The following is a 27,429-nucleotide window of genomic DNA, read 5'->3' on the forward strand; positions in this document are numbered from 1 at the left end:
TAAGACAAGAATGTGAAAAGGGACCTCAGCTGAAGGCTGCTCCAGACTGTGCTTCCAGCAGGAGACTTGCTCAAATACTCGGTGCCTCTCCCTTCTGAAAGCCTCTGCCCCTCCTTGTCCATCCTCCACAGACAGTAAACCATTTAACAAGGAGAATGGCTTTGTTCCATCTCTCACCTCTTCTAATGTCTTGGGATGAAACACCACAGGGCCCATCTCTGATGAGCACTAAGTCTCTGTCACCCCTGGTGACATCATTCTCTCCTTTCACCCACAGGAATTGCCTTCCCCTGCCCTTCTTCCCTTTTCTCACACCCTCACAAGGGCTCCCCCACCCCTGCTTGCTTCCTTTCCCAGACACCAGCAAGATGTCCCCACCCGAGACAAAGAAAGCCTCCTTTGTTACACCTGCAAGAGCCTAAATATTATCATCATTTAATTATTGCCATCCTCCAGGCTAACTTCTTGGCAATGGCTCCTCTCCAGTTAAATAGGTTGAACGTTTTCCCAGGGAGGAAAATGCTTCCATCGGAGGTAATTTCTGAATGGAGACTAATTTAGGGTGTTGCCACTGGTACAGAGAGGTGACTTCAAGGTAGCTCAGCCTTAAAAGAAAAATGGTGTGTGGGGTGCAGGGCCCGTTGCATTTCCTGAAGGCACAGATCCTCTTTGGGAATAGACATCAATCTCAGATTCAATGTCTTTGGCACAAACCAGTGAGCTGCATTATTGACTGGCCAGGATTCAATTCTTCTTCTTTTCCTTTTCTCCAGTACAAGGAGAGCAGGGTGACATTCATGGTGTCAGGGATTGTTCTCTCCATGTGTGCTCAGGTCAAAGAGTGACATAAGCGTCCCAGCATGTGCCTCAGCCAGGACTGCCTCCTGAACCTACAGAGGCATCAGAACATCTTGACTTCTAAAATCTGTCCTGATCTAAAGACAAGAACAATGTGTTCGTTCTACACCTGGAGTGGTGGCCCGAAAGAGCTGTCCATTCCTAGGCTCTGAGGAAAGTTCCCACTGTGTTGGTTCTTTGGAGTAGTCTGTTTGGCCACTGAATTTGGAAGCTTGGGGGGGATCAACTCTTCTCGTTGATCATCTCCCATACTGCAGTGTGGCAGAAACACCAACCTGCTTGCCAGCTCTCTTCATTCTAGACCTGGTGAGAAGCTAAATGTTAATGTTTCTTGCAAGTTTCAACATTGGGAAGTATGCTTAGAAGATTAGCTGCTTTCTAGAAGAGCTAATGTAACCATAGCAACAACCAAGAAAGCCAACGACAGGGACATGGGAAGTGGAAAAACTAAAATTTGAAGTAAAGGCAAAAAAGCTGCAGACATAATGAATGATAACATCAAACAAGGAGGGGAGACAGACCAAGAAAGAATTCCTCACTGCAGTAAAGCTTTCTCTTAAAAAGATAAATGCCAGTTGGGCGCACATGCCTTTTATCACAGCAGGAGGCAGAGACAGGCAGATCTCTGTGATTTCCTGGCCAGCCTGGTCTACAAGAGCTAGTTCCAGGTCAGGCTCCAAAGCTACAGAGAAACTCGATCTCAAAAAGACAAATAAACAAAACAAGACAGAAAAAAAACAAAAGATAAATGCCAAGCTGGGTATGGTGGTGGTACCGGCAGAGGGCAGGGCTCTCAGGGAGGCAGAGGCAGGTGAATCTCTTCTAGGGCAGTCTGGGCTACACAGGGAAACCTTGTGTAAAAAAAAAAAATGTCACACCTATATCACAGTATTTTGTACCCTTAAATGCTGTGGACTGACATAAACATTATTTTCCCTGTGTGTTTTTCTACTGTCAGCTCCAATGTGACTATTATCTGTAAATATCTATGTTAAATATGAAAAATTCCTTGCCACACAGCCACCGTCTTTAAATCTATGTAGATGTGAGGAGAATAAAGTACAGAGGAGAAGAAAGATAGGGAAACTCTTAAGAAGGGAGTTTCTGTGTGTTTACAGCATTACTAGAAATTGTACCCAAGGGCCTTGATGAGGAAGGGAATGGGGATGTTCAGGCTGGGAATTTTTGTTTTGTTTTCTTACAGTGATCGTATCCATAACAATATCTTCCTCTTGGCCTTCCCGTTTGTTCTGGTGGGAGTTTGAGACTCTGAACACAGTGCCTTCTCACTTAAGGATGGGTATATCTTAACCATTACAGCATCAGCTGACTCCATCCTATGACCTTCACAGGAGCACACTGATGTAAACTTAGGTGACCCATGACCCAACTCCTGAAACTGTGAGTCACATGACTAGATGTGGGCGTTGGGAACTTTCTGGCAACAAAAAGGTTTCTGAACACCCAACAACTAAAAGTTCAAACTCAAGCCCATAATGAATCTGGAGTGCTTTTGGCTGGGCTCAGCACAGTTACTGCACACAGCTTCCCTGCAGTCCGGGTTCTGAACACACAACCTGCTACTCACATTACCCTAAATCATCTCATGCAACCCGGTGCCAACCAGTGCTGCCCGAATCCTTCAGCCCAGATTCTAGGATATCACGTGTGATGTCGTGAAGAGTTGTTGTTGTTGTTGTTTTACAGTACTTTAATGCTTGTTTTCTGCTCTTACAGAAACACAATGATTTAATTACAGAAAACCGAGACATTTAATATTTTCTTACCATCATTCCTCAGCAGGTGGGTATCACGTTAGTATATTTTGAGAATGCATTCTATTGGAATGTTTGACTTCAAAAATTGGCTGTTTAAGGGGCTCACTTGAGTTGCAATAAAAGTCCAAGGCTTAAATTTAGGGCAGAATTTCCAACCATTTCTGAAGTGGCTGGGAATATACAGCTGCCGTTCGTGCCATGGATTTATGCAAAGCAGCGTCGTCAGCGTATATGATTAGAAAATTGAAACATCAGTCAACTCTGAAAAATATTGAAAATGCTCTGCTTCCGGCAGCATCAAATGCTCAGCCAAAATTTAATTCCTTGTGCAAAAACATGTGCATGCCTCCGTCTCATTAGTAGGCTGTTTTGTTCCCGTTGTTAATGAATGGTAAAATTAGAAGTATGCTAAGTGTATTTCATTATCCATAAACCTTTGCTTTGAATATCTACTTTATACACTTAAATACTCAGAGTTACATAAAAAATTTCTCAGACAAAAGGGGATCACAAGAGGTAAAAATTTTTTAAAAATACAGCCTGTCTCATTCTTAGACTGCGTGGTATATGCCATTGCATATGAGCTTCTGAAACCAAATCACTAGTTTAGTATGTTAGACTTTTAGACATATTTGTAATTCAATGTATGTATTTACCAATTGCATATGTGTTTTGTTATAATTGATAGATATATCATGCATACCGTGAAGCTTAAAGAGCAAACAAGATGTGGGGAAAGCGGTATTCCCAAGCAGCAGCAACAGCCAAAGCTAAAGAAAATAAGAGAACCACAAAAGAATCATTAATAAGAGGGTTACAATTTCCTTCCCAGGCATGACTGTACCTCCCACCTGAACCCTATAGGCAGTCACAAGACAATTGACAAATTCCTTTATCTTCACTCGTAGATGAGCCAGGGGCTCCAGGCCTGAAGAAACAGGCCACTGACACCTGAGAGATCCATTAGCCTCCACTGTGAGCATCTTGATGAGCACCACAGGGTCTCTGGGAAGCTCAGGCCAGCATGAAGACCTGGACCCAGGAAGGCGGGAAGGTTGGGGCAAGAGAAACTTGATGAAAGCCAGGGCACTTCCGTGGTTTATTTTACTGCGACAATAAGGTAAACATTCGAATCCACCTCCATCTAGTTCTACATCCGTGTGAACTATTAGCGTTCTATGATTAACCAAATAAATTTCAAAAGTATAAAGAAATCTTGTAGATGCCCAAGTTCCTGTCCTGATGTCGTCCTCTTCTCATGTGGTCAGCTCTCTTATTTGCTGCCACATAGGATGTGAGCGAATCCTTTCAGAGTTCTGAGCCAGGCCTGGGGAGTTTCTTCCGAAAACATTCTCTGAAATCTTTTTTAGGGACGTCACAGAGGCCTGGTTATCTGGTAGATGGGTAAAACCAGACATGAGGCACATTTCCCTTTTTTTGTTCTGTCACAGAAAAATAGACACAAAAAAGCCTTCTGTAAGAATATATGTCTTATTGGACATTTTAAAAGTAAGTACCATAGGAAGTAGTGTTTCTAAAGCAGAGGTATGTGTAAGTAGCTACACTTACACATTAATAAATTCTAATTGCTCAAGTGCTCGCCACCCTGGGCAGTAAATACCGAAATTGGCATAATTGCAATTATAATTCCCATCAGAGCTTATAATACAATTACCCTCAAGCAATGCTCTATGCTGGAAAGATTCTATTAGAATCTCTTTTGTAATAGACGAGGACTGTGTGCCCTCTTCCAGGGTCCACAAAGACAGAGACAGGCTAGCTGTGGGCTCTTACCTTCAGCCTTCCAATGTCTCATTTGTCTGTCAGTCAGAAACAGTGGAGGCATCTGAAGTACACACGGAGAGGATATGTTGTTTGAAGAAGTCCGCATCTGCCCAGGATGGAGCACCAAGAAGATATCTTTTACTTTGCCTGATGCTAACACACATACACACACACACACGGCAAACTATATGAGACAAGAACCTTAATGAGTTGATTTTCAGGCCACGGATAACAGAGAGCCAGGCAAGATGAGAACCAAATGAAGTGAGACTCGCTTTTGTCCTGAAATGGAAACCCAGGCAGAGGCTGGTGGACTCCCTGGGGCAAGGGGATGGAGGTAAGAGTCAAAAAGACCAGGCAGCTAGAGTTTCCAGAAAAGAGAGCCAGAGAAGAGATGGGGGCACAGAGTGAAGCCTGGAGACGTGGAGGGGTTCCCTTGTATCAGCTGAGTCTTCATGTCACGCGTATGAAGATATACCACACAGTGCTGAAGGGGGAACTTTGAAAGGATTATATTAAATAATAGCAGCCATTGTTTATCAAAAGTCAAGAATATAGCCCCCTTCACCCAATTGGGGGAAAAAATCAAATTTGGGGCATAACAGAAAGAATATCTGTAGGGACCATTACTCGGTAGTGGGAAATAATCACCCCCCAGACCAAACATGGCTCCAGACAGATCCACTTCACAAGTCTGTACTCGAGAGCTTCGACCTGTTTCTCAATAACTCAATTGCCTCCAGAGAAAAGCCCAAGATAGAGAAACCAAACCACTCAACATCCAATCATCCAATGCCTGGCATCTAATGCTCCATTACCAGATATTCAAAGTATAAGGAAAACATGATCCTCTATGAGTCAGAACTGACTCAAGACTGAGAGGTGTTAGTGTTAACAGCAAGTACATTGGCATAGGCACTCTTCTTATCGCTGTGACAGCAAACACGACAGAGGTAGAAGAGGAGAGTTTCATTTTGGCTCACAGTCTCAGAGGTATTGACTGGGTCATGGTGGGGCATAGAAACTGTGGGGATGGTAGCTTGACATGTGGTGTCTTCATCTTAGTGGATCAGGAAGCAAAAAAAAAAAGACTAAAAACCAGATTAGGTCATAAACCTTAAAGTCCCACATCCCCCATGGACCAACAAGTACCAACTAGGCCTCATGTCCCTAAGGGCTCCATGCCATAATGCATCTATGCACCAGCTATCTCCCTCACTGAGTCTGCAGATCAACACCATAACAGTTATTACAACTGTTTTTGAAATATTTCAAATATTCAAAAAGGTGGGTATAGATCAGAGCACTTCAAAAACCATACTCAAATTGAACTTGTATGGATGCAAACTACAGTAGTCGAAAGGAAAACTAAACCATGGGAGTAATCATAGATTAAATATTGCATAAGCACTGGATTTGAATGTTTGGGGTTGTGGTTAGAAATACCATCCAGACATGAAACAGGATGCCAATAGCAGCATGCAAGATTCACTCTGGGAAAAAAAAATAGATGAAATACAAATGTTTTCAAATACATAAAAACTGGAAGACTTCACCAGTAAGCCTATAGTACGAAAGCTTGAAAGGAAATCATCTTAGCAGCAAGAAAATAATACAAGGTGGAATCTATACAAAGAAATTAAAATTACTTACATGGTAAATATGTGATTTTTTTCTTATTAGACACTTTATAAAACAATTCAATGTTTAAATAAAAGGAGTGTATTATAGAGCTTATAATTTATATATAAGTAAACTATATGATAATAGAGATGAAGTTTTCTAACTTTTACATCGGACATGAAGCAGTAGATTGCCCTAGCCTAGCAACAATAAATCTGAGGTATGTACTCCATAGTGTAGACTCTATAAAATATATTATGCCACAAAACACCCAGACAAAGGTTTATAGTTGAGAAACCAACAATAAAAAATAAACAAAATAAAAACAAAACACACACACACACATACACACACACACACAAAACCCTGAGTTAATCCAAAATGAAACAAAAACGAACAGGAAAAAGCTAGCAAGGAAGAGACTGGACATACAAACCACACAGGCCACTGTCCTCCCTTGTCCTTGGAAGATGCACTGCCCGGCCCCCAGGGGATGCTGAAGCCTGGGATTGTACTAAACTTTACTCATAGTTCTTTCTTCTGTATGTGTCTATACCGTGATGAAGATTAATTCATAGACTAGGCACAGTAAGAGATTACCAGTGCTGCCTTATAAGAATATAGAACAACTACACTGACCTCTGTAGCAAAGCACCAGCCCACTGCTCTCACGTGTTATTATGAAGTAGAAGAAGAAGGCTCCAGGCCAGCATTGTGTTAGCATGGGACCTAGGAACTGAAATAACCACTGAGGCAGTAACAGGGAGGTGGGAAGTTCAGTGGGGCATGAGCTTACCTCGTGCTTCTTAGAAGGGCATGGAATATGAAATTTAACAATGGTTTGGAGATAGCATCTCAACTAACCCAAGTCAGCTGGGTACTAGATGAGACCGAGGATAACCGTGCATTCTATGATTCCCCCAGGTTCTTCTCTGAGGAGCTGTGATTACAGACCCGGGGGTCATCACCCTGGTTTATGCTGAGGACTGAACTCAAGCGAGACCTCAGAGAAGGAGGTCCTACAAGATAACAGACTGAAATCGAATCGTGTCAGTTATCCCACTAACCGTGTATGATCTAATCTGTACAAACTTAAAACTGGATTTTAAAAAAGACTCTTAAGTGGGTGCTACTTGTGTGTGTTCTTTATTGTAACACAAAGAGGCCAGGATTTAAAAGATAAAATGGGATACTCAGCTAAAACGAATGAAAAAAGCTGTATCGACAATACCCATATAACCAAACAATGCGCGGCACAGCTTCGCACCACATGTCGGATTCTTAGGAAACCCAGAGCGAGCCAACCAATCACAAACTACACTTAGCAGCTGGCCGATTGTCTCACAGCAAATGCTAGAACAAGTTGAGAGGAAAGTCAGCAAGCGTATCAAAGGTTGAAAGTCACTATTAACCAATTAATCATAATTCCCATCTATAAAACACTTCGTTTAACAACAGGAAAACGCAGTTTTGACGTGGACACAGAGGATGTAGGAAAGTAGATCACATCCTGGGCTGTAAGATAGTTGACAGCTTGGAAATATTCAGGCCCATGCAGATACGCTTTCTAGCCAGCATGGACTCAGATCGAAACTCACCCTTAGCGACTGGTAGATGTTTTAATGGTGGGAACCAAACAACAAGCTTAGGAACAGCAAATGGGTCAAAGAAGGTATGGTGGTTTAAATGAAAATGTCCCCATGGGCTCACAGGGAGTGACAAAATTAGGAGATGTGACCTTGTTGGACTAGGTGCGGCCTTGTCGGAGGATGTGGGTCACTGGGTGTGGGCTTTGATGTTTCACACAGGTAAGCCAGGCCCAGTGCCACATTATATACCTGCCGATTTGGGTGCAGAACTCCCAGCTACCTCTCCAGCAACATGTCTGTCTGCCACCATCTTTTCTCCAACATTGACAATGGACTAAACCTGTGAAGCCAGCCCTAATTAAATGTTTTCCTTAAAAGAGTTGCTGTGGTCATTGTGTCTCTTCACAAGAATAGAAACACCAACTAAGACAGAAAAAAATCAAATGTGAAATTATAAAGCATTTTCAGCTGAAAGATCATAGAGAAGCCAAAACCATCAGGATGGCATAAACAACACTAAGAAAAATTTAAAAACACTATCTAGAAAGTTACTTTTTAAAAAAATTTTTAAAGTGTGTATGTGAGACCACATCACTCACTGGGTAAGGCACTTGCTGCAAAACCCCTGACCAGATTTTGATCACTAGAACCCTGTAGAAGGGAAAGGAGAGAGCAGAGTCTTCAAAGTTGTCCTCCAGCCAACACAAAACTAATGGCCACATACAATAATAATAAAAATGTAAACATCACGTGTGTATTATATGGCACATGCTTTTAGACATTAGGATGCATGTTCACGTATGTGCATGTGTGTGTGAAGGTCAGAGCTGATATCAGGTGTCTTTCCTAGTCTTTCCCAATCACTTTATGCCATATATATATATTTTTTTTTTTTTAGATAAAGTCTATCACTGAACCCATAGCTCTCCAATTGGCTAAGCTGGCAAAGCCAATAATCTCTAGGAATCAGTCTGTCTCAGTCATTTCAGTGCTGGGACAAACTGCCACGTCCAGCTCTTATGGGTAACTTGGGCATCCAAACCCAGGTCTTCATGCTTACATGGTATGCACATTAACCGCACCATCCCACCAGCTCCTAAATAGGATGATTGTTAAATGAATTATATTAACCTCTATAAAACCTTAAGATACTTCATGGAAAAATAGAAATGCAAATTAAATTCAAAGTTAAAAGTATAAAAGGATAAGCCATTCATTCAGAGTTCATACTCAGAAGTAGAGGAGGGAGGAAAAGGAGTCCAAGGCCAGCCTGGGCTACATGATACCCTGTCTCAAACATACACGTACATGAGCACATGGGACAGGAAGGAGAGAGAGAGAGAGAATGAACTTTTGAGTTTCCTCATTTATCATGGATGTTTCAGTATCTATGCTAACTACCACCATACACATTGATTGCTGTTCCCCATGGGAGTAGGCGTGTTTGTAGCATACTGTATGACATCCAGTTATGAGTTGTACTTTGGTATTTTGCTTATTGTTCTCTGAGCTTTCTTCTTGCTTTGAGCTGTTGGGTTTATTTTGGTGTCCTTCTCTGACATGCCTTCTGATAATTTACCTTGCAGAGATCTCAAATTGCTCGATGGATATAGATGTTCTACTTTATATAGCAGATAGAACTCTAACGTGGACCCCAAATGTTGCTTCTTATTTAGAGTCCTACATAGTCTTCACCCCTTGGGTATGAGCAAGATTGTGATTATGATGGGATGTCACGACATGATCTTTTATGGCAGAGGAGATTTTGAAGATGCCACTGAGATTCCTACCGAGTTGACTTTAAGTTAATGAATGGAAAAATTATTTGAGATTAGCCTGTCTTAATCAGATGAGTGTTTCAGTCATGTTGTAGAAATTTGAAGCCAGACTAATTACCTGGTCATCCTTGAATATGCAGCCTCCTGAGTTCTGAAGCTAAAGCTAGACGGAAGTGGTTCCTCTTGCAGGTTTCCAGAGATAAGTAAATGATAAGGACAGGGAGTTGCTCATCACCCTGATTAGATCGGCGCATAAGTTAAAATATCACACCGCATCTTAATGAGATGAACAATAATTATGCCAATCCCCCAAATTCTAAGCATCTATAAGAATGTTCAGCTATACCATTCTCTAAATTAAATATTTCTTTTGGAAAAGGCAATTAAACTGGACAGTGGAATGATGTTTGCCGGGGATAAAGGAAAAGGGAAATGAAGGTGCTACTATTAATAGGTTTTGGACGTCAGTTTATCAGATAAAAAACGTTACAAGGTGGATGGTGATGATGGTTACACCACATTATAAATATTTTTGCATCACTGAACTGTTCAGTTAAAAATGGTTTCAATAAATAAATGTTATCTGTGAACTTTAGAACAATAAAACAATTGGGGAAAAAAACCTGGAAACCGAAATGTTTCTATATGGAAAATATTTGGGGAGCTATGTAAGTGATTTAAATTCTTCCCATGTTTATTTATGTTGACTTCCCTTTCCAGTGATACTGTGCTCCGGGCCAGTGGTGAGAAAAATTCCTGATAAAACTAGTGGAATTGCCACTCCAGCTTCCCCTCCTCCAGCTGTGTTGAAGCACAGTGCAATTCAGTCCCCTGGAGCCAGGCATCCTCTCTCACTGGAGAATTCCGGGCATCACGGACCCGTGTGGCTTATCGCGGCAAAGCACTTTATCGACTTTCTGCCGGCAATCATTGCGTACCGGGCTCAGCGCATTACTAAAGTAACGAGCATCTCATGGCATCCCAGCAGGACACTTCGGTAGCTCCCAGAAGGCCCCGTCGTGCCAGGGAAGTATCCAGAGAGCAACATAACCCAGGGGCTTCTGAGGGAGCTGATAAGTGTCTTGGCTGAAAAGTGACAGGCAGCCTCAGGATGGAGAATCTCCAGCTAGTTCTTAGGTGAGCGCTGTCTCAACGACTCAGGCAGAAATCTGGATAGAGCAGAATGGGGCACATAATTCACTCCCCAAAAACCAAAGTCAATTAACCTCACCATCCAATCAGGGGTACAATCAGTCCCTGGAGAAAACGCTTCAAGTTGGGAAAGAAGCATGAGAAGCAGAAAGACGGAATGGCTTGGCTTTTAGCACCGATTCTAAGAGGCACGACCTTTTGCCTTGACTTCACATCTCTTCACTCTCTAAAATTGGAACCCATCTCTAATCTCAAGAATTCACAGTTGCTGTCCTGCAGGCGTGCATGTGACCCACAGACGTGCACGTGGCGCGCTTGTCACTGTCTGTGTGTGCAAGCTCGCCCATGGTTGCTCCTGGCGCTGCCATCCCTTCCCCAGCTCTGTATGTTTTGTTTCAACTCCGTGTGTGAGCCTAATTGCCTTGTAAAGTGGCTCCTGCAAGATCATCCTGGGGCTTCACACTGACAGGAGAACTTACAGGGTGTTCAGGGAGGCGAAGAACCAGAGCTGTACCTTACACGTTGTTATGTGTGGAGTGGATATTTATTATAAAAAAAATAAATTACGATTACATAATTCCTTGAAAAGCAAATGAGGGATTTACAGCTTTGCCAGCCCAAGTGTACCCAGGCAAGGGCACAACAGGATTGCCCGGCCATTCATTAGAATAACAGAATCTCAGGTTCCGTAGGCACCCACTGGCTCGGTTTGCTCAAGGTGACTTCTCCATCCTCCTCTGAATCACGCACGTTAGAGGACACAAAGTGGAGGCTGGCATGACTCATTAGTGAGATAAGTGGTGGAAATGGTCTTCAGAAGTCGACAGCACAGCTGAAAGCAAGGGAAACTGCCAAGGGTTTCAGAGGGAACAAGAAAAATCAGTGCTGGGAGATGCTTATGTGACCAATTCACTCACCACGGACAACTGTCCACAGGACCACCTCAGCCTCAATTGGAGCATCTTCTCCTCTCTGTTGTAGGTCAGCTCATGATGGGACTTAAATATAAAGGGCATTAGGGACTCAATTAAGTGTGGCAAGTGACATCCCTGCAGCATCAGTGTAAGACAATAAAACACAAACTTCCCCTTCAGTAAAGAGGGCTGGCAGCCAGCAGGAGTTGTAGTCTCAGGAGAACCAAGAACACTAGAACGTCATGAATTGCCTGAGACCTGGCCAGGGCAAAGGAAGGACTTCTAGGGTGCTCAGGGAACTGAGACACTGCTGGCTGGGAGATACCCCACCTGTGCACTGTTGTAATGGGGGTTTAGGAGTTGTATGGGATCTCTAACTGTTGACAGTGATCAGCTTCCTTTAAAATATTGCGGTGGTAATGGGCGTGGCCCCCAAGGTTTTGTGTATGCTGGGCGAGTACTGCATCACTGAGCTACAGTCTCAACCCTCCGTCAGCTTTACAGGCAACATTTTGTACTTTCTCCGTGGTAGCTCATTTTAATCCCTTCCTACTGAGCATCAGAGCAAAGCCTGTAGGGAAACAGCATGAACTGACCCCCAATAACCAGGCGGTAGTGCCCCTTCTCCTGTAGGGAAGAGATCACAGGACTAGCTTGACTGCAAGAAGCAGGGATGGGGATTGAACACTCCAGATTCTAGTTTCGCTTTGGGACTCCTAAGGAAGATCATATTGATGGCATTTCACACACACACACACACACACACACACACACACACACACACACACACCACCCGAGACTCCAAAATGATCGAAAGACTCAGAATCTGAGCTGTCCTGTAAACCAGTCACCTCTTCACCTGATTCAGCGGTCCTCAACCTTCCTAATGCTGCAACCTTTTAATACAGAGTATCACATGTATTATTCATGTCAATACATGAGGCTGATTAATATGCCACTACCCTCATGTTGTGATGACCCCAACGATAAAATTATTTTTGTTGCTCCTTCAATAACTGTCATTTTGCTACTCTTATGAATCGTACTGTAAATATATTTGGAGACAGAGGTTTGCCAAAGGGATGGCGACCCACAGGTTGAGAGCCGCTGATCTAATCCACCTCTTTCTTCTGCCTTCAGCTCCGAAGTAAAAACCTACTTGCTCTATGTTTATTATTTTAAGCACCTTCTGGCGTGGAATTTATTTGTTTCTATGGTGTATGCGCATGCTTGTTTGTGCGTGCAGCTGAGTGGATATGGAGTCAGCTCTGCCTTCCTTCCTTCCTTCCTTCCATCATTCCTTCCATCATTCCTTTCATCCTTCCTTCATCACCTCCATCTTATTTTTCAAGACAGGATTTCTCATAGAAGTTGGAGTTCCTCCATCCTTCTAGGCTTGTTGGTCAACGAGCCCCAGGAGGCTGCCCATCTCTGCTTTCCCCCAGTGTTGGGCACACGGCCCAAATCAAGTTCTGCATGGTTTCTGGAGCCCTGAATGCTGGTCCTCACCCCTGCAGGGCTGATCTCCCTGCAGGCCTTTTGACATGCTTTTAACTAAATGATTGGATAATTCTGTTAACTCTCCTAAAGAGCATGGCATCGCTGGAAGATGATGCTGAAATCCAGTACAGCCGGGGAACGGGCAACACCTGCCACACCTTTGACCCCCTGAGACTTGCATGCTGAGGTCATCTTTCCCCCAGTCTGAGAATGTGGGAGCCAGGCCTCTCACTCCTGCTCAGTGTGGGGCTTTGCAATGCTCTGAACATGCCCTGTTTGGCAGAGAAAGGGAGGTGCTGGCACAGTCTCTGCTCAGGTGATTTCTCTTCTTGTCTGCTAGGTTCCAAGTCTAGATATAAATCAGAGTCTCCGTTCTTCCTGCCATAGCTAAAATACAGTTCCCAAAGACACCCTGTCCTCTTCCGTGAAATATACAATGTTACTGGGGGAGAAAGTCTTTGTCGGCATCATATGCAAAGGATCTTGGGACACAAAGACCATACCGGATTACCTGGGTATGCCCTGAATGTTGCTGAGTGTCCTTAAAGAATGAGGAAGAGGGAACTCCAACAGGCTACAGGGCAGAGATTGGAATGATGCCTTCTAGCCAAAGAACGTTATTCAGCTCCAGTACAGAGGGCAGTGGGCAAACTCTGTGTTGGGTGACGGGGGGGGGGGGGGGAGTATGGGTGCAGGCCAGAACGTTATTCAGCTTCACTACAGAGGGCAGCGAGCAAACTCTGTGTTGGGTGAAGGGTGGGGAGTGGGATGCAGGCCCGATGATGGAGGAAGGTCATTGGTTAAATAAAAAGAAACTGCTTGGCCCTCATTGGTTAGAAGATAGGTGGGAGGAGTAAACAGAACAGAACACTGGGAGGAAGAGGAAGTGAGCTCAGATTCCACAGCTCTCCTCTCGGGAGCAGAAGCCTCAGAGAGATGCCATGCTCCGCTCTCACAGGCAGACGCACGCGATGAAGCAAGCCGCCAGGTTAGACATGCTGAACCTTTCCCGGTAAGACCGGTGCTCACAGATTATTAGAGATGGGTACCGGTGCTCACAGATTATTAGAGATGGGTTGATCGGGATGTGAGAATTAGCCTGTAAGGGCTAGAGCTAAAGGGCCAAGCAGTGTTTAAATGAATACAGTTTGTGTGTTGTTATTTCGGAGCATAAGCTAGCTAGGCTGCCGGGGTGCTGGGGATGCAGCCCCGCCGCTCTTATTACTACAGCCCGAAGCTTTGAAATCCCCTCTCCTGGGAGGCTACATCCCATTATCCCAACCCCAACGGACAGACACCTTTGGAGTGCTCCCTCCTCCCCTCCTTTCCTCATCCACCTCCTTTTCCCTTCCCAAGACATTTATTGTAGGGAACAAATCAAAAGAACTACTCGGTTCTCCCGCTTCTGTGTCCTGGTACCATTGTCGGGTATGAGCTGTGTCTCAGCTGATCTCAGTACAGGAAAGGTCCCAGGATGTTCCAAAAGAGTCTGTTCTCAGAGGCAGCAGAAAACTTTCTTTAACCCAGCACGCATTCCTTCTATGTGCCTTCTTTTACTCTAGGAGACAAATCCCATTAATGGCAGTCAATAAAAGCCTAATTACTAGGTGGCCAGCAGAAGCGCAGTGAAAGGTCGCATTCTGTGGCATCTCCAGCAGAGGGTAAAGTCACTGACGCTCTGCTCTTGAGAATACAGGACTAACTTTATAAAGAAAGGAAGCTTGCTTCCTTATACATCCTTCTGTGAGGTGGTTACACAACCATCCTCATTTTTGCCTATGGTCTTGAGCATCAATTATTTCAGTAGCCAAAATGACGGAGTTTTTGCAGGCTGTTCCCTGGTACATACATGCTGGAAGGATTTTGGGGCACGGAGCCGCTCAGGTACCCTGGTGTGAGCAGTGTTTTAAGAGGTAGCAATTTTCTTCATGATCTCTTGCCCCTTCCCACCCTAATTTAGTGACGAAAGAACAGGTGTCCAGGGCCAGTGTATTTTACTCCCTGAGATGTGCTGACCCCTAGTGGCAAATGGAGGAACACCACCAAAGGATTCTTCATAGAACTAACGGGAAGGAGCAGGCTGGCAGAAACTTTCCTGAAGACAAGGAGGACAGGACACAGAGCCCAAAAGAAAGCCAGGGAAGCTGAGCAGACCCTGAGTCTCGGGCTATGCTTCTAGACCCCTCTGGCTCTCTGAGCCATAATCTGAATCCTCTATTGCCCAGAGACCACATCTTGCTTCTGGTCTGATATCTGATAATCCGTTTCACCAAAGCAAGAAGCAAGTAGCAAGTAAGAGAACCACCACAGACACTCACTGGATGGCACTGAGTAATGCCTTACTCCTGCATTCGTCTGGGACACCATCATGACCCAGTTACTATGGATGTAAGATGTGTTTAGGTGGCATCTTAGCTACAGTCACTATGGCACCATGACAAAAAAAAAAAAAACCAAGTTGGGGAGGACAGGGTTTATTTGGCCTACACTTCCACATCACAGTCCATCACTGAGGGAAATCAGAACAGGAACTCAAGCAGGGCAAGAACCTGGAGGCAGGAGCTGATGCAGAGGCCATGGAGGGGAGCTGCTTACTGACTTATTCCCTATGGCTTGCTCAACCCGCTTTCTTAAAGAAACCAGGACCACCAGCCCAGGCATGACCCCACTCTCAATAGGCTGGGACCGCCCACGTCAATCACTAATTAAGAAAATGCCCTACAGGCTTGTCTACAGTCCAATCTTACGGAGGCATTTTCTCCTCTCAAATGACTCGCTCTAGCCCGTGACAAGCGGATGCAAAACTAGCCCGTACCATCAGCACCTTGTCAACCTGACGTACACCACTTTAAGATGTAGCCTCTCCTTTTTGCACTTCATCCTAAGATTGCAGATTAATAAATATCACAAATACAAAACATACTACACACTTAAAGGTCCCATGGTCTTTACCAATTCCAAAACTTTCAAATCCCGGTCTCTGTAAATACCCAAAGTCTCTTTAAAAAATTCAAAGACTCTCAACTGTGGGCTCCTAGGAAATCAACCGTAAGTCAAATATTTTCTTACTGCAAGAGGGAGGAACCAGGGTGCAGGCACAATCTGAACAAAGCAAAACCAAATGCCAACGGTGTAAATAATTCAGCGTTCAATATCTAGGATTTACTCACAATCTTCTGGGATCCTCCATGGGCCTGAACCACGTCTGTAGCTCTGCCCTCTGCAGTACACACAGTTTGTCTGCTGAGCTTGGGCCACCCCCACTCCATGGCTGCTGCTGTTCTTAGCCATAGTTCCATGGTTCTGCATCTCAAAACGCTGAGGTCTCTGCTGCAACTGAGCTGCACTACAACAGTAGCCTCTCCTGGCCTCTCCCAGTGCCAAGTCTCGGCTTTTCCCCATGACCCCTGCACGCCAGTACCATCTGGGTGACTCTTACTCACGGTCAAGCCTGACTACCAGCACAAGGTACAACCTTAACCACCTCCAAATACAACTGGCGTGTGTGCCTCTTCTTAACCAAAGCTGATCCTCAGCCCGAGCTGACCAGCACCCACTGTCCCGGGGGGGGGGGGGGGGGGGGGGAGGTTTGATTTTAGTGATTCTGGTCTCTTGTTAATCACAGCCAATTGTTCCGCTCCAGCTGACCAGACACACAGATTCTTGACAGAAATGGCCCAGTGGAGTCTTTGCTTCCCTCTGAAACATCACAAGCCAGACCTCTATTGTCTTCATTGCTTTCAACGTTCTTATCTTCTGAGATCCTACAGAACATCCCATAAAGTTCCAGAGTCGTCCTGCAATCCTCCCCAGAGCAATACGGTCAGGTCTGTCACAGCAATATCTTGATACCAACTTCTGTCTTAGGTTTGCTGTTGCTGCTATGAAATACCATGACCAAAAGCAAGGTGGGTTTATGTGGCTTACACTTCCACATTGTAGTCCATTACTAAAGGAAGTCAGAACAGGAACTCAAGCCAGGCAGGAATCTGATGCGGAGGCCATGGAGGGCTGCTACTTATTGGCTTGCCTCCTATGGCTTGCTCAGCCTGCTTTCATATTGAACTCAGGACCACCTGCCCAGGGATGGCACTGCCTCCCCCCACACACATACACACACAATTGCTAATCAAGAAAATGCCCCCCCCCCCCCCCACAGGCTTGCCTACCAAGTGATCTTATGGAGGCATTTTCTCAGTTGGGGTTCTCTCATCTCAGATGACTCTTGCCTGAGTTAAGTTGACTTAAACGAGCCAGCACAAGTGGATAAAAATCACAGATTAAAAGGCAAATCAGGCCACGCAAAACTATCCGAGCCTTTAAAATAAAGAAGCTCCACTTCAGTTCAGCAGGTGGAGCCAGAAAGATGGGGCAGGGATCATACTGCAGAGCTCCAGCTGAGAGGAGCTACCCCCTGCCTTTTCCATTCCTTAAGCTTGACTGGGAAATGTGGACCCTGAAGTAGGCAGTCCCAGGTCGTCCACTCCATTCCTACACGTCCCACGGTAGTCAATCCATTATAGGTCAGGCATCTTCTGTGTCTCTTAACTGTAGTGTGATATTTTGATTTCATTCTGAAAATAAAGCCTGCTTTGAGTTAGAAGGCAGAGCTAGCCACTTCCTGATCAAGATTAACCATAGAGGTTTGGAGGACTGCGGATAGATAGGAGACAGGAACTGGTAAGGCGGGGCTGAGAGAGGAGCTCAGCTTTTTTGAAAGAAGGAACAGAAGGGGAAGTCACTGGTAGCTGCTCCTTCTCTGATCTTTCAGATTCTTACCCTGATATTTGACTCTCGATTTTTTTATTGATAAAGAATAACTAGATAAATGCTTCACTTGATCCCAATATAATGGTAGTAATCTTGTTTATTGAGCACGTCTGTGAGCTGAAGGTCATATTGAGTGCTTGTGCTATGATTCTGTAAGATCACTGTGAAATGTGGCCTCCATTCTCTTCCCACGGCTTTTTTGAAGAGTATTCCTTTATACTGGCTGGAAGTGTGTGGCTGGAAGTGTGTCCCCAGGATTGGTTTACTACAGAGATGAATGGCCAATAGCTAGGCAGGAAGAGTTAGGTAGGACTTCTGGGGACAGAGAAGTCTTGGGGAAGAAGAAAGGCAGAGTCACCAGTGGGACACAGAGGGAGCAGGACATGCAACGGGAGAGGTGAAAGCCACAGGCCAGGCAGCAGCAGATAGATGAATAGACATGGGTTGATTGTGAGTTCTAAGAGCTTGTGAAATAAGCCTATGCTATAGGCAAGCTTTTATAATTAATAATAAGCCTTCATGTGGTTTGTTTGTGAGCTGATGGCCCAAAGGAACATCCATCTACACTGCCTTGGAATCTGAAATCCACAGAGGTCAGTTAGCTGAGACAGCACACCAAGAAAGCAAGGTCGGGATTCAGCAACCCTTCACGAGCGCCGGCATCTCTCCTCTGCTGCTGTTGTTGCCATGGTCACATCCAAGCCAGTGACCCACTTCCAGCATCACAGAAGCAAGATCCCAACCGTCACTTCTCTTAGAATGTGGGGGTAACATGCTGTAGCTCCTCCTCCCCTTAATACCTTCAGGGCATCTTGGTCCAGAACATGAAATGGTTTCCACAGAAGGCCTTTTTTTTTTTTTTTTTAAACTTTCCTTACTATCCTGCCAATACTACCTCATTGACCAAATCAACTTGGAGAAGGTAGGGTTTGTTTGGCTTACCGGTTACAGTTCAACGTAGAGGGCAGCCAAGGCAAGAACTCAAGACAGGAACTTTGAGGCAGGACCTGAAAACTGAAGCAGAGAGGAACACTGCTTACTCGCTTGGTCTCCATGGTTTGTTCAGCCTGTTTTATTGCACAAGCCAGGACCCCCCTGCCCTTATGCAACGAAGAGGTAGCACCTGCCCTCAGTGGGCTTGGGCTCTTTCACTTCAGCCATTAATCACAGGTGCACGCCCACGCACGCGCACGCACACGACCTCACAAGCTTTCCTACAGACCACTCTGGTGGGGGGGGGGGGCAAGTCCTCAACGAAAAATCTCCTTTTCCCAGGTGACTTTAATTTACATCAAGCAGACAACAACGAACCAGCAGAGCGAGGAAGGCAAACTCTCCGTCTTCAGTCTTCACTGTGTGTTCCTTCTCCAGGGGCGAGCTAATGGTATAGAAAAAATAACAATGCAGCGTCACGTGGTACTAGTTCCTACGGGACAACGGGAGACTGTTGGAACGAGGTGGCAACTCCTTTTGGCAAACACATTAGGGAAAGCCCCTGAGAACATCCAGGGAACACCTGAGACCTAACTGATAAGAAGGGGCCAGGGTTCAACCATTTTAAGGAGGCGATTCCTGGTGGAACAAAAGGCAAGTGCTTAGGTGCTGGCGTGGAAAGAGGCCTGCCTTTAAAAGCACGGGATGGTCACTGAGACTGCTCCTTGATGAACCAGGAGGGAGATGGTAGTGCCATACTGTGTTCCAAAGACGGGCAACCAATCACGGGATTTAAAGGATAAGGAAGTCGTTGTCTTCTGTGGGACACAAGAGAACTGATTGAAAAAGCAGCAAGGAGAGGGATGAGTGGGTGCGGACATAGGTCTGAGGGCCACCCTGCAGAAAACAGCACTGGGAGGAAGCTGAGCAATTAAGACAGAACAAGGGGTCAGAAGGCGAGTTCTACAGAGGGCACTGAGCACCGCGTTAGCTCGGCACTCACAACTACGCCACACTGCACGTTAGTCTTGGTTGTCCGCATTATTTGCCTCTGCTGCCTTCTACTGAAATACAGATGCAAGGTTAAGTGTTTTTGTCTTCCTGCTGGTAAAATGAATGGCACAGTGAAGAGCCTGGCAGAAATTGACCTTATTTTCATTGTTCTATTACTAAATGTCTTAGAAGCTTCCGTTGAATCCAGGAAGTTCTCGTCACCTTTCAAATACTATTCGGCGCTTGCTTCAGTGAACCCTGAATTTGAGTTTTAAGAAGCGACCTGCCTGCTAGCTCTGCCTCTCAACTCTTGCTGGGAAATGACCCAACGCATCTCTAAGTTCTCAGAGAGTATGCTGTTGTCATTCAGACTGTCTTGTTTAAACCTGGACTCCGACTACCACTCAAGACTCTAAGACTTGGCAAGGTTGGCATTGTTTATTCAAAAAAGAAAGTCAACTTTATCTTTGACCATGTAACAAATAGTCTAAGATATATTTATTAACATGATCTCTATGCCAGAAATGGTGCTAGAAGCAGGTTGGTGGAAAACACAACCTGCCCAGGGTTCCTGCAGGGGTGGGAAGGAGTTCCCATGGGAGAATCATAATACAACTGGTAAAAAATACTTTTTGAAAATTTTTATATTTTTGCATGTGAGTCTAGTCTTTAATCAAAACTTTACTTCTGTATTAAGTATTATGTATAACTGGTACATATTATCTATAACTAATACCCAAATATATACCTATATAAAACAAATGTCAATTTTCTTTAAATAAAATTATATAAAATACCATTTGTAAATATTTATATGCACACACATATAATGCATTAACCAGTTTTAATTTTAGATAATAAACCTAATCCACTGTTGTTGGGGAAAATTCACCATGCCACAAGCTACCTGCACTAGAATTTCCATGGATCGTGACTGCCGGGTTCCCCTGGCCTGGCTCCTAGATGAGAAGGGGTACTGTGTACCCCACATGACTCACCAGTGTCCATCAGAGCAAAGATCTGCGGAGCCTTTGAGCTGAAACTTTTATGTTATTAAAAAATAAAATAAGAGCCGGGCGGTGGTGGCGCACGCCTTTAATCCCAGCACTCGGGAGGCAGAGGCAGGCGGATCGCTGTGAGTTCGAGGCCAGGCCAGCCTGGTCTACAAGAGCTAGTTCCAGGACAGGCTCCAAAACCACAGAGAAACCCTGTCTCGAAAAACCAAAAAAATAAATAAATAAATAAATAAATAAATAAATAAATAAATAAAATAAAATAAGGCCACATGGACTCTAGGTGAGTACTTTTCAGTCTCTGGAGTTCTGAACAAAGTCTCATGATACCCCATGGTTCCCAGAGTCCTTTCTCCTTCTGTGAAAAAGGTGGAGGCCAGTTGTATTATGAACACTCATCTAAACTGAGAAGTACAAGGGTATTGTGAGCTAGAAGAAGGGCTGCGGCTTGGAAATCAAACGCACAGCTACGCAGGGCGCTGTGCACTCTGACCTTGAAGACTGGACGGGGCCATTTGCTAGTTCTGTAATTTGCTGTGCACTGAGAAGCTCTCCCCCCCTCCAAGACTGTGAGGGAACAGTTATATGTTGTTTTAAGTCACCTAGTTAGTGTTGGCCTAGGAAACCACTACATGTATCAACTGAAAACAAATGCTAAGCACCAACATCACACACAGGAGAGTCACGAGAAGAAAAGAGAAGCAGCACCCCTGAGTCTCACAATGCCCCTGTGTCTCTTCATTTTAGACGAGAGTTGACAATGGAGTTGATTTCACCTTTCTCATGGGCCCCGCTAGTCTACACAAAAAGGGAAAAAGGACTCTGGAAACCACGGGGTCTCCTGAGCCTTTGTTCGGAACTCCGGAGACCAGCAAGCATTCACCTGGACGCCAGGTGGCCTTGGTTTTTATAGCAGAAAAGGTCAAGCTCAATTTGGACCATGTGAGGGATTAGGCCTGGTGTGTTTGTGAAGCTGAGTTAAAGCAGGGTTTCCCTTTCCAGCAAATTCTGAAATGAGAACTATCCTTCCTCCCTGCCTCCCTCCTCCCTTCCTCTTCCTTCCTCCCTCCCTCTTCCTTCCTCTCCCTGCCTCCCTCCTCCCTCCCTCTTCCTTCCTCCCTCCCTCTTCCTTCCTCCCCTGCCTCCCTCCTCCCTCCCTCTTCCTTCCTCCCTCCCTCCTCCCTCCAAGCCTTTGAGAAATGATGGCATCTGTGGAATAACGAGAAGGCAATAAACCAAGTTCACTATGTCTTGGTCGAATAATCCTGCGTGAGCTCCTTTGTTGAAGAGGATTTGTTTACAGTGTAAAAGATGCGTCTCTGCCTGAGGCACCTTTGGATTGGTTTAATAAAGAGCTACATGGCCAATAGCTAAGCAGGATAGATAGGTGGGACTTCCAGGCAAAGAGAGGAAACTAAAGATGAATCTAGATGTCTGAGAGAGGCCAAGGAGACACGGAGGGAGTCAGACATACAGAAGAAAAGAAAGGTAAAAAGCCACATGGTAAAATGTAGATTAATAGAAGCAGGTTAATTTAGGTGACAAGAGCTAAGGGGACAAGCCTTAGCTAAGGGCCAAGCTTCATAATTAATAAGTCTCCATGTCATTATTGGTGAATTGCCTGCCCAAAGGAAAGCCTGACTACAAATTGCACCCAACATCCAGCCATGTATATCCACATAAGACCTGGTAACTTACACATTCAGAGTCAAAGTCACGGCTCCTTTAAGAGGCCCGACTGTGCAAAGCACTAGAGTAGCCGGCCAGCCACTTGCTACTCTGCACTAGGTTTGAGCATATGCCACAACACCAATCAGAGCTGGGACCTTTAGGTGCTGCTCTTCCCGCTGCCTGAGGACTTGAAGTGGGCGGAGCCAACCACAGGGGTCACGTGTTAAGCTGGCGGGGGGGGGGGGGGGGGGGGCAGCTGGTCTGACAGTTTAGGGTTTGGCTTGCAAGGTCAGAGAACGTTGCAGACGTGCATAAAATCAGGTCCAGGCTAAGAAAACCTCCAAATTGTCTAAAGTGTGCAAAAAAAAAAGTGCTTACATGCTGAAGAAAGGAAAGAAAATGGGTATAGATAGTCATAGAAAAATAAATAACTAGTTTAAAAATAATAAAGCGAAGTCTTTAGAGAGAAGTACTATAAAAGAAGTAGGACACAGAAAGGTGGAAAATACACAGGGTGTCTGATCCTGTACGGTGCTCTATTGACTTTGAATTTTTTAAATGCTAATGTACAAAAAAAAAAAAGACAGTAGCTGCTGAGAGACACCAGATTAGGAAAACTGCTAAATTATACTGACCTATATATTTTAAGAATGTACTAGCTTCAAATTGGAAGTCAGAAAATAGGGTGTATTGGGGGCAGAGGTTATGCCTTTGTTTCCACAGAAAACAAAAATTTGTGGTTCTCTTCAAAAATTAATGAAGATCCGATTTGATTGGGGTCGACCTCCTAAAAATCTACACACATGTCCACATACATGAAGAAAGAAACAAAGGAAGACTACAGGATAGGTGGCATATAAGTTGATCCCTCTACATGGGAACAGCTCTGAGACTGGATGAGCCATGATAAATCTTGTTGGCTACAGAGTCCTCATGATTTATTACATGCCTTTTTTCATAGGGCATGGATGGAGGCTCGGTTATGCAGTTGAAATGGACTTAAGTTGACAGATGAATTTTACCTGCTCAAACATAAAATAGAAAATCATCTTTAGCTGACTTATGCACATTGCACGTTTTATACTTGTGTTGGAGCAGATATGTATGTTACCTTTAAAAGTTTGTGTATTTTCAGAAAAAAAAAAAACAGGACCAGACATCAGTATCCTGGGTGGTCCAGCCTCTCAAAATACCCGTTATTATTTCCTCTTAATTCTTCATCCAGAACAACTTCAAAGCTCCTGAGATTGTCCAGTCTCACAGACGCTCCAGCCAAGACTTCAGATAAGCCCTACCCTTTCCCGTCACAGAGAGACTAAACAAAAAATAATGTAGCTAACTCTCCCAGGACTCAACAATTAACCCAATTTTCTCAGGGTCCTCCAAAGAAGCCATCTTCCCCAGACAATAGGAAGCAGTCCAAAGAAAATAATGCCCACATTCCCAAGAGGTGGGGTATATAGTTTTTGGTCATTCAGTGAGTTATGGATGTTCACCATAGCTTAGGGGAGGTGGGTACAAGTTGTTATTGGTCATGATCAGGGAAAAAGCTGAACAACAACAACAAAAAAGCTGAGATTAGATTCAGGGATCTATTTTTGAAAAGAAAAAAGGGAGATATGGGAATGATAGGATAAAAGGGTAGATTATTGAATCTAAACTAAAAGGCAACTATTCATCTCAAACATTTTACATTGGTATGGATTTTTATATAGTGATACAAATTTAAGGTCATTTTTGTTATACTATACGTATGTTTCTACTCTTGTTTAAGGTATTGTACTTTTGCAGGTCATTTAAAAATTTAAAGCATAATTAAGAAATACAGGTAGTAGTTACTCATCTATAATCAAACTTAGAGTCATGTTAGGTATGTTTTCAAGGTCAAAGAGATATATTTTAGATAGGTGATCTTCAACATGTCAGAGATCTACAGAATATGGCATTTGAGATGCTTTAATAACATAAGGCTTTCCAGGACTGTGAGACACACCTGCTCCTGGCAGTACTAATTAACTTTTGAAAAAGATGATGGGCATAGAAGAACCTCCAGGTGGAGTTAGCTTTTATTTCTGGCAAAGTTAGCCACTGAGCAATAAACTGCCCTTGCCTTGACTCCTGACAGTATGCTGTCCAAACTGGACAAGCAGGACACAAAAAACTGAACTTTGCCAAGACATGGTAGGACAGTCCTTCAAAATTCCTGCTTCACAGAAAAGTGTATCAGATATTCTAGACCACAGTCTGAGGATGGATGTCCCAACATTGCAGTGAAACCTTGGGGTGCCTGTTCAGGCAGCCAGCTGTCTCTGTCATTTCTTAGTTTTGGAAGTTGCTTGCTCTACGCTTCCTGTTTACTCAGGTAATATTATATCCTTCTCAGGTCTCTGATGGGGTTGAAGATTAGATAGTTATAGTTTTCCATAGTTTTGATAGAAAGTAAATCAGGTATAAAACTTGGGACTCACCAAGATAGGACAGATAATTGAATATTTTCTTTGAATTTTCCAATACTAATGGACTAGACATTGTACAGTTTACCCTTACTTGATAGTTGTTTTTATTGTATATAGTTTTACTGTGTCAGAGTTGAAAACCTTTACTTTTTAAATAGACAAAAGGGGGAAATATTCCAGAATATTTGTTTACACTGTAAAGATGTGTCTCTTCCTAAGGCGCTTTCTGATTAGTTTAATAACTACTAAATAGTCAATAGCTAAGCAGGAGAGATGGGCAGAACTTCCGGGCAGAGAGAGGAAACTCGAAATGAATCTAGGTACAGGAGAGACGTCAGCCAGACAGATTGAGTTGGACATACAGAATGGGAGAGAGGTTAAAGCCACGTGGTAAAATGTAGATGAATAAAAACATGGATTATTTTAAATTATAGGAGCTAGTTGAAAAGAAGCCTAACCTAAAGGCCAAGCTGTTATAACTAATAATAAGTCTCCGTGTCATTATTTGTGAACTGTCTGGCGAGACAGAAAAAGACTAATTACGCTGTTTAACTTTTCCGAGTCTTAGTTCTACCTCTTGTAAGAGGCTCTGACTCCAAACCCCCAGGTTCATTGAAACATAAGGAGAGCTTGGACCAATGGTCCCAAATGGACCATCAGAGAGGTATAAGTACCTCCATGTGCCCATCAGGCTGTTGGTGATTTCTGTAAAATTGGTTGAGTGATTTTCAAACCCACTCGCTACCCCAGAGCCTGCTACTCATCACTTTCCTCACGTGCAAAAGAGAAGAGATGGGCTTTACTATACAGGCTGGCAGTGAGATGTACCTGAAGATGTTAGGACTTTTATGGAGTTCTCCTCGGTGGAAATAGGAAAACAAAATAACAAAAAAAAAAAAAAACAAACAAACAAACAAAAAAACACCTGTATACCACTTGCCTACTTCAGACTAGATACGGAAAAAGGACATGGAATGGAAGAGAGAGGGAGACGATGAAATCACGCATTAGTGGAAGGCCTGCATGCAAAAGTCCCACCCATTCATGTTTTATAAAAAGATCTAAAGGGCCAGGCGGTGGTGGCGTACGCCTTTAATCCCAGCACTCGGGAGGCAGAGGCAGGCGGATCTCTGTGAGTTCGAGGCCAGCCTGGTCTACAAGAGCTAGTTCCAGGACAGGAACCAAAAGCTACGGAGAAACCCTGTTCGAAAATAAATAAAAAAATTAAAAAAAAAAAAAGATCTAAAGGGCTGTGATGAGCTTCACTGAAGGCATGGAATGTCAAGGGGGGAGGAGCTTCAGGGGGAGCCAGCGACGGGGCAGTGGAGGTTTACATTAGTCCTGGTCCCTATATGCCAGAGGAGTGCCCAGCGGAAGGACACTGGCCTTCACCTGGTCTGCAAAAAGAAAAACCTCCCAAAAGAGGAAAAGAGCCGCAGACCATCTACGGAATGGCCTGGGTTTGTGCCCAGTGGACGTGCTTCCAGATATCCACTAGAGGGCACACAACTACAAGGAATCAGCATTTGTCTACTTGGTCCACAGAACTTTTTTCTTCCTTTCTTCCTCTCTCCCTCTCTCTCTCCCTCCCTCCCTCTCTCTTTTTTTTTTTTTTTTGAGACCCTCCCCTCGTCTTCCCTCCTCCTTTGAATTCCAAAGGATCACATACACCAGGCGGGGAGGGGAGAGGGGGTTGGGAAGCAAGGCGAGTTAATTAAAAGAAAGTCCTGCTGGTACCTAAACAGATGTGGGCATTTTAGTATGAGACCACAGCGGACTTCATGATTACTAAAACAATGGAAGAATGGGGAAAGCCATAGAAACGCATCCGCTGGCAGAGAAAGCTCATGCTTTTAGAGCGAAGCGCTGGGAGGAAAAATAAACAAAAACAAACAAAATCTCCAGGTTAGGCTTTTGCTTCAGAGTTCCTTAAAGCCTACCTGCACATGGGCCCTTGGAGGGAAAGAGGAACTCCACCTACCAACCAAGCAACGAGGAAGTTTCTTTTACTTTTCTTTTTTTACTGCATCGTTTTCAGCATGGAGGTGCATTGGCTGATGGCGATCCTGGTAAAACTGGTTCTGCAGGATGGTCTGGCTCCTGCTGTCTTCAATATTTGAGCTTCTGCCAGGCAAAGTGAGCTTGGAAAAAGTCACGTGGCACATCCTGGTCTAAGGGAAGAGAAAGAGCAGGTGTGAGCAGAGTGTGGCACAGGCAGGGACACCTAGGAAATCCTAGCTGCTGCTGCTTCTTTCTAAACAAACAAGCAAAACCCAGGTCATCTCAGCTTATTGTGAACATTGCAGTTGCCCAAATTCGCCCAGATGTTTATGTCTGTAATCTGAAGTTCTACTCAGAATAATAAATGTGGTTTCAAGAAGGTGTTGATCATGGCAGGAACCAAAATACCGAATAATTAATCCCAGTGCCACCTCAGTCAAAGTGAGTCATCTCAAGCATCCCGTGCAGATGGCGTCACAGCAGGTTCCTGTCCCAGTGGCTCAGTTGTCTGGCAGAACCTTAATGCCCAAAGGAACACTTCTCATTGCCCACCTGGAGTCTTGAAAGTTCCTTAAGGAAAAATAACGCAGACAAGGTGCCAGTGAGGCTGTCTTT

General features: G+C 44.3%; 1 long non-coding RNA gene across 2 annotated transcripts; it reads right to left on the bottom strand.

Annotated features, from left to right (window-relative positions):
* Positions 1–4,433: 4,433 nt before the first annotated feature.
* LOC121462128 lies at positions 4,434–26,869 on the bottom strand. Of its 2 annotated transcripts, none has more exons than XR_005976271.1 (3): positions 26,754–26,869; positions 18,690–18,761; positions 4,434–4,527 (listed from the first exon to the last, which is right to left on the bottom strand). It is a non-coding gene; the product is annotated as an uncharacterized LOC121462128 (long non-coding RNA). The 2 variants fall into 2 exon arrangements; XR_005976270.1 differs by lacking the exon at positions 26,754–26,869 and adding an exon at positions 19,059–19,110.
* Between the last annotated feature and the right edge of the window lie 560 nt (positions 26,870–27,429).

This window comes from Microtus oregoni, unplaced genomic scaffold (genome assembly GCF_018167655.1).
Source record: "Microtus oregoni isolate MIOR12 unplaced genomic scaffold, Mior012 000024F_ref0000369, whole genome shotgun sequence".
In the NCBI taxonomy this organism is placed as follows: Eukaryota; Metazoa; Chordata; class Mammalia; order Rodentia; family Cricetidae; genus Microtus; species Microtus oregoni.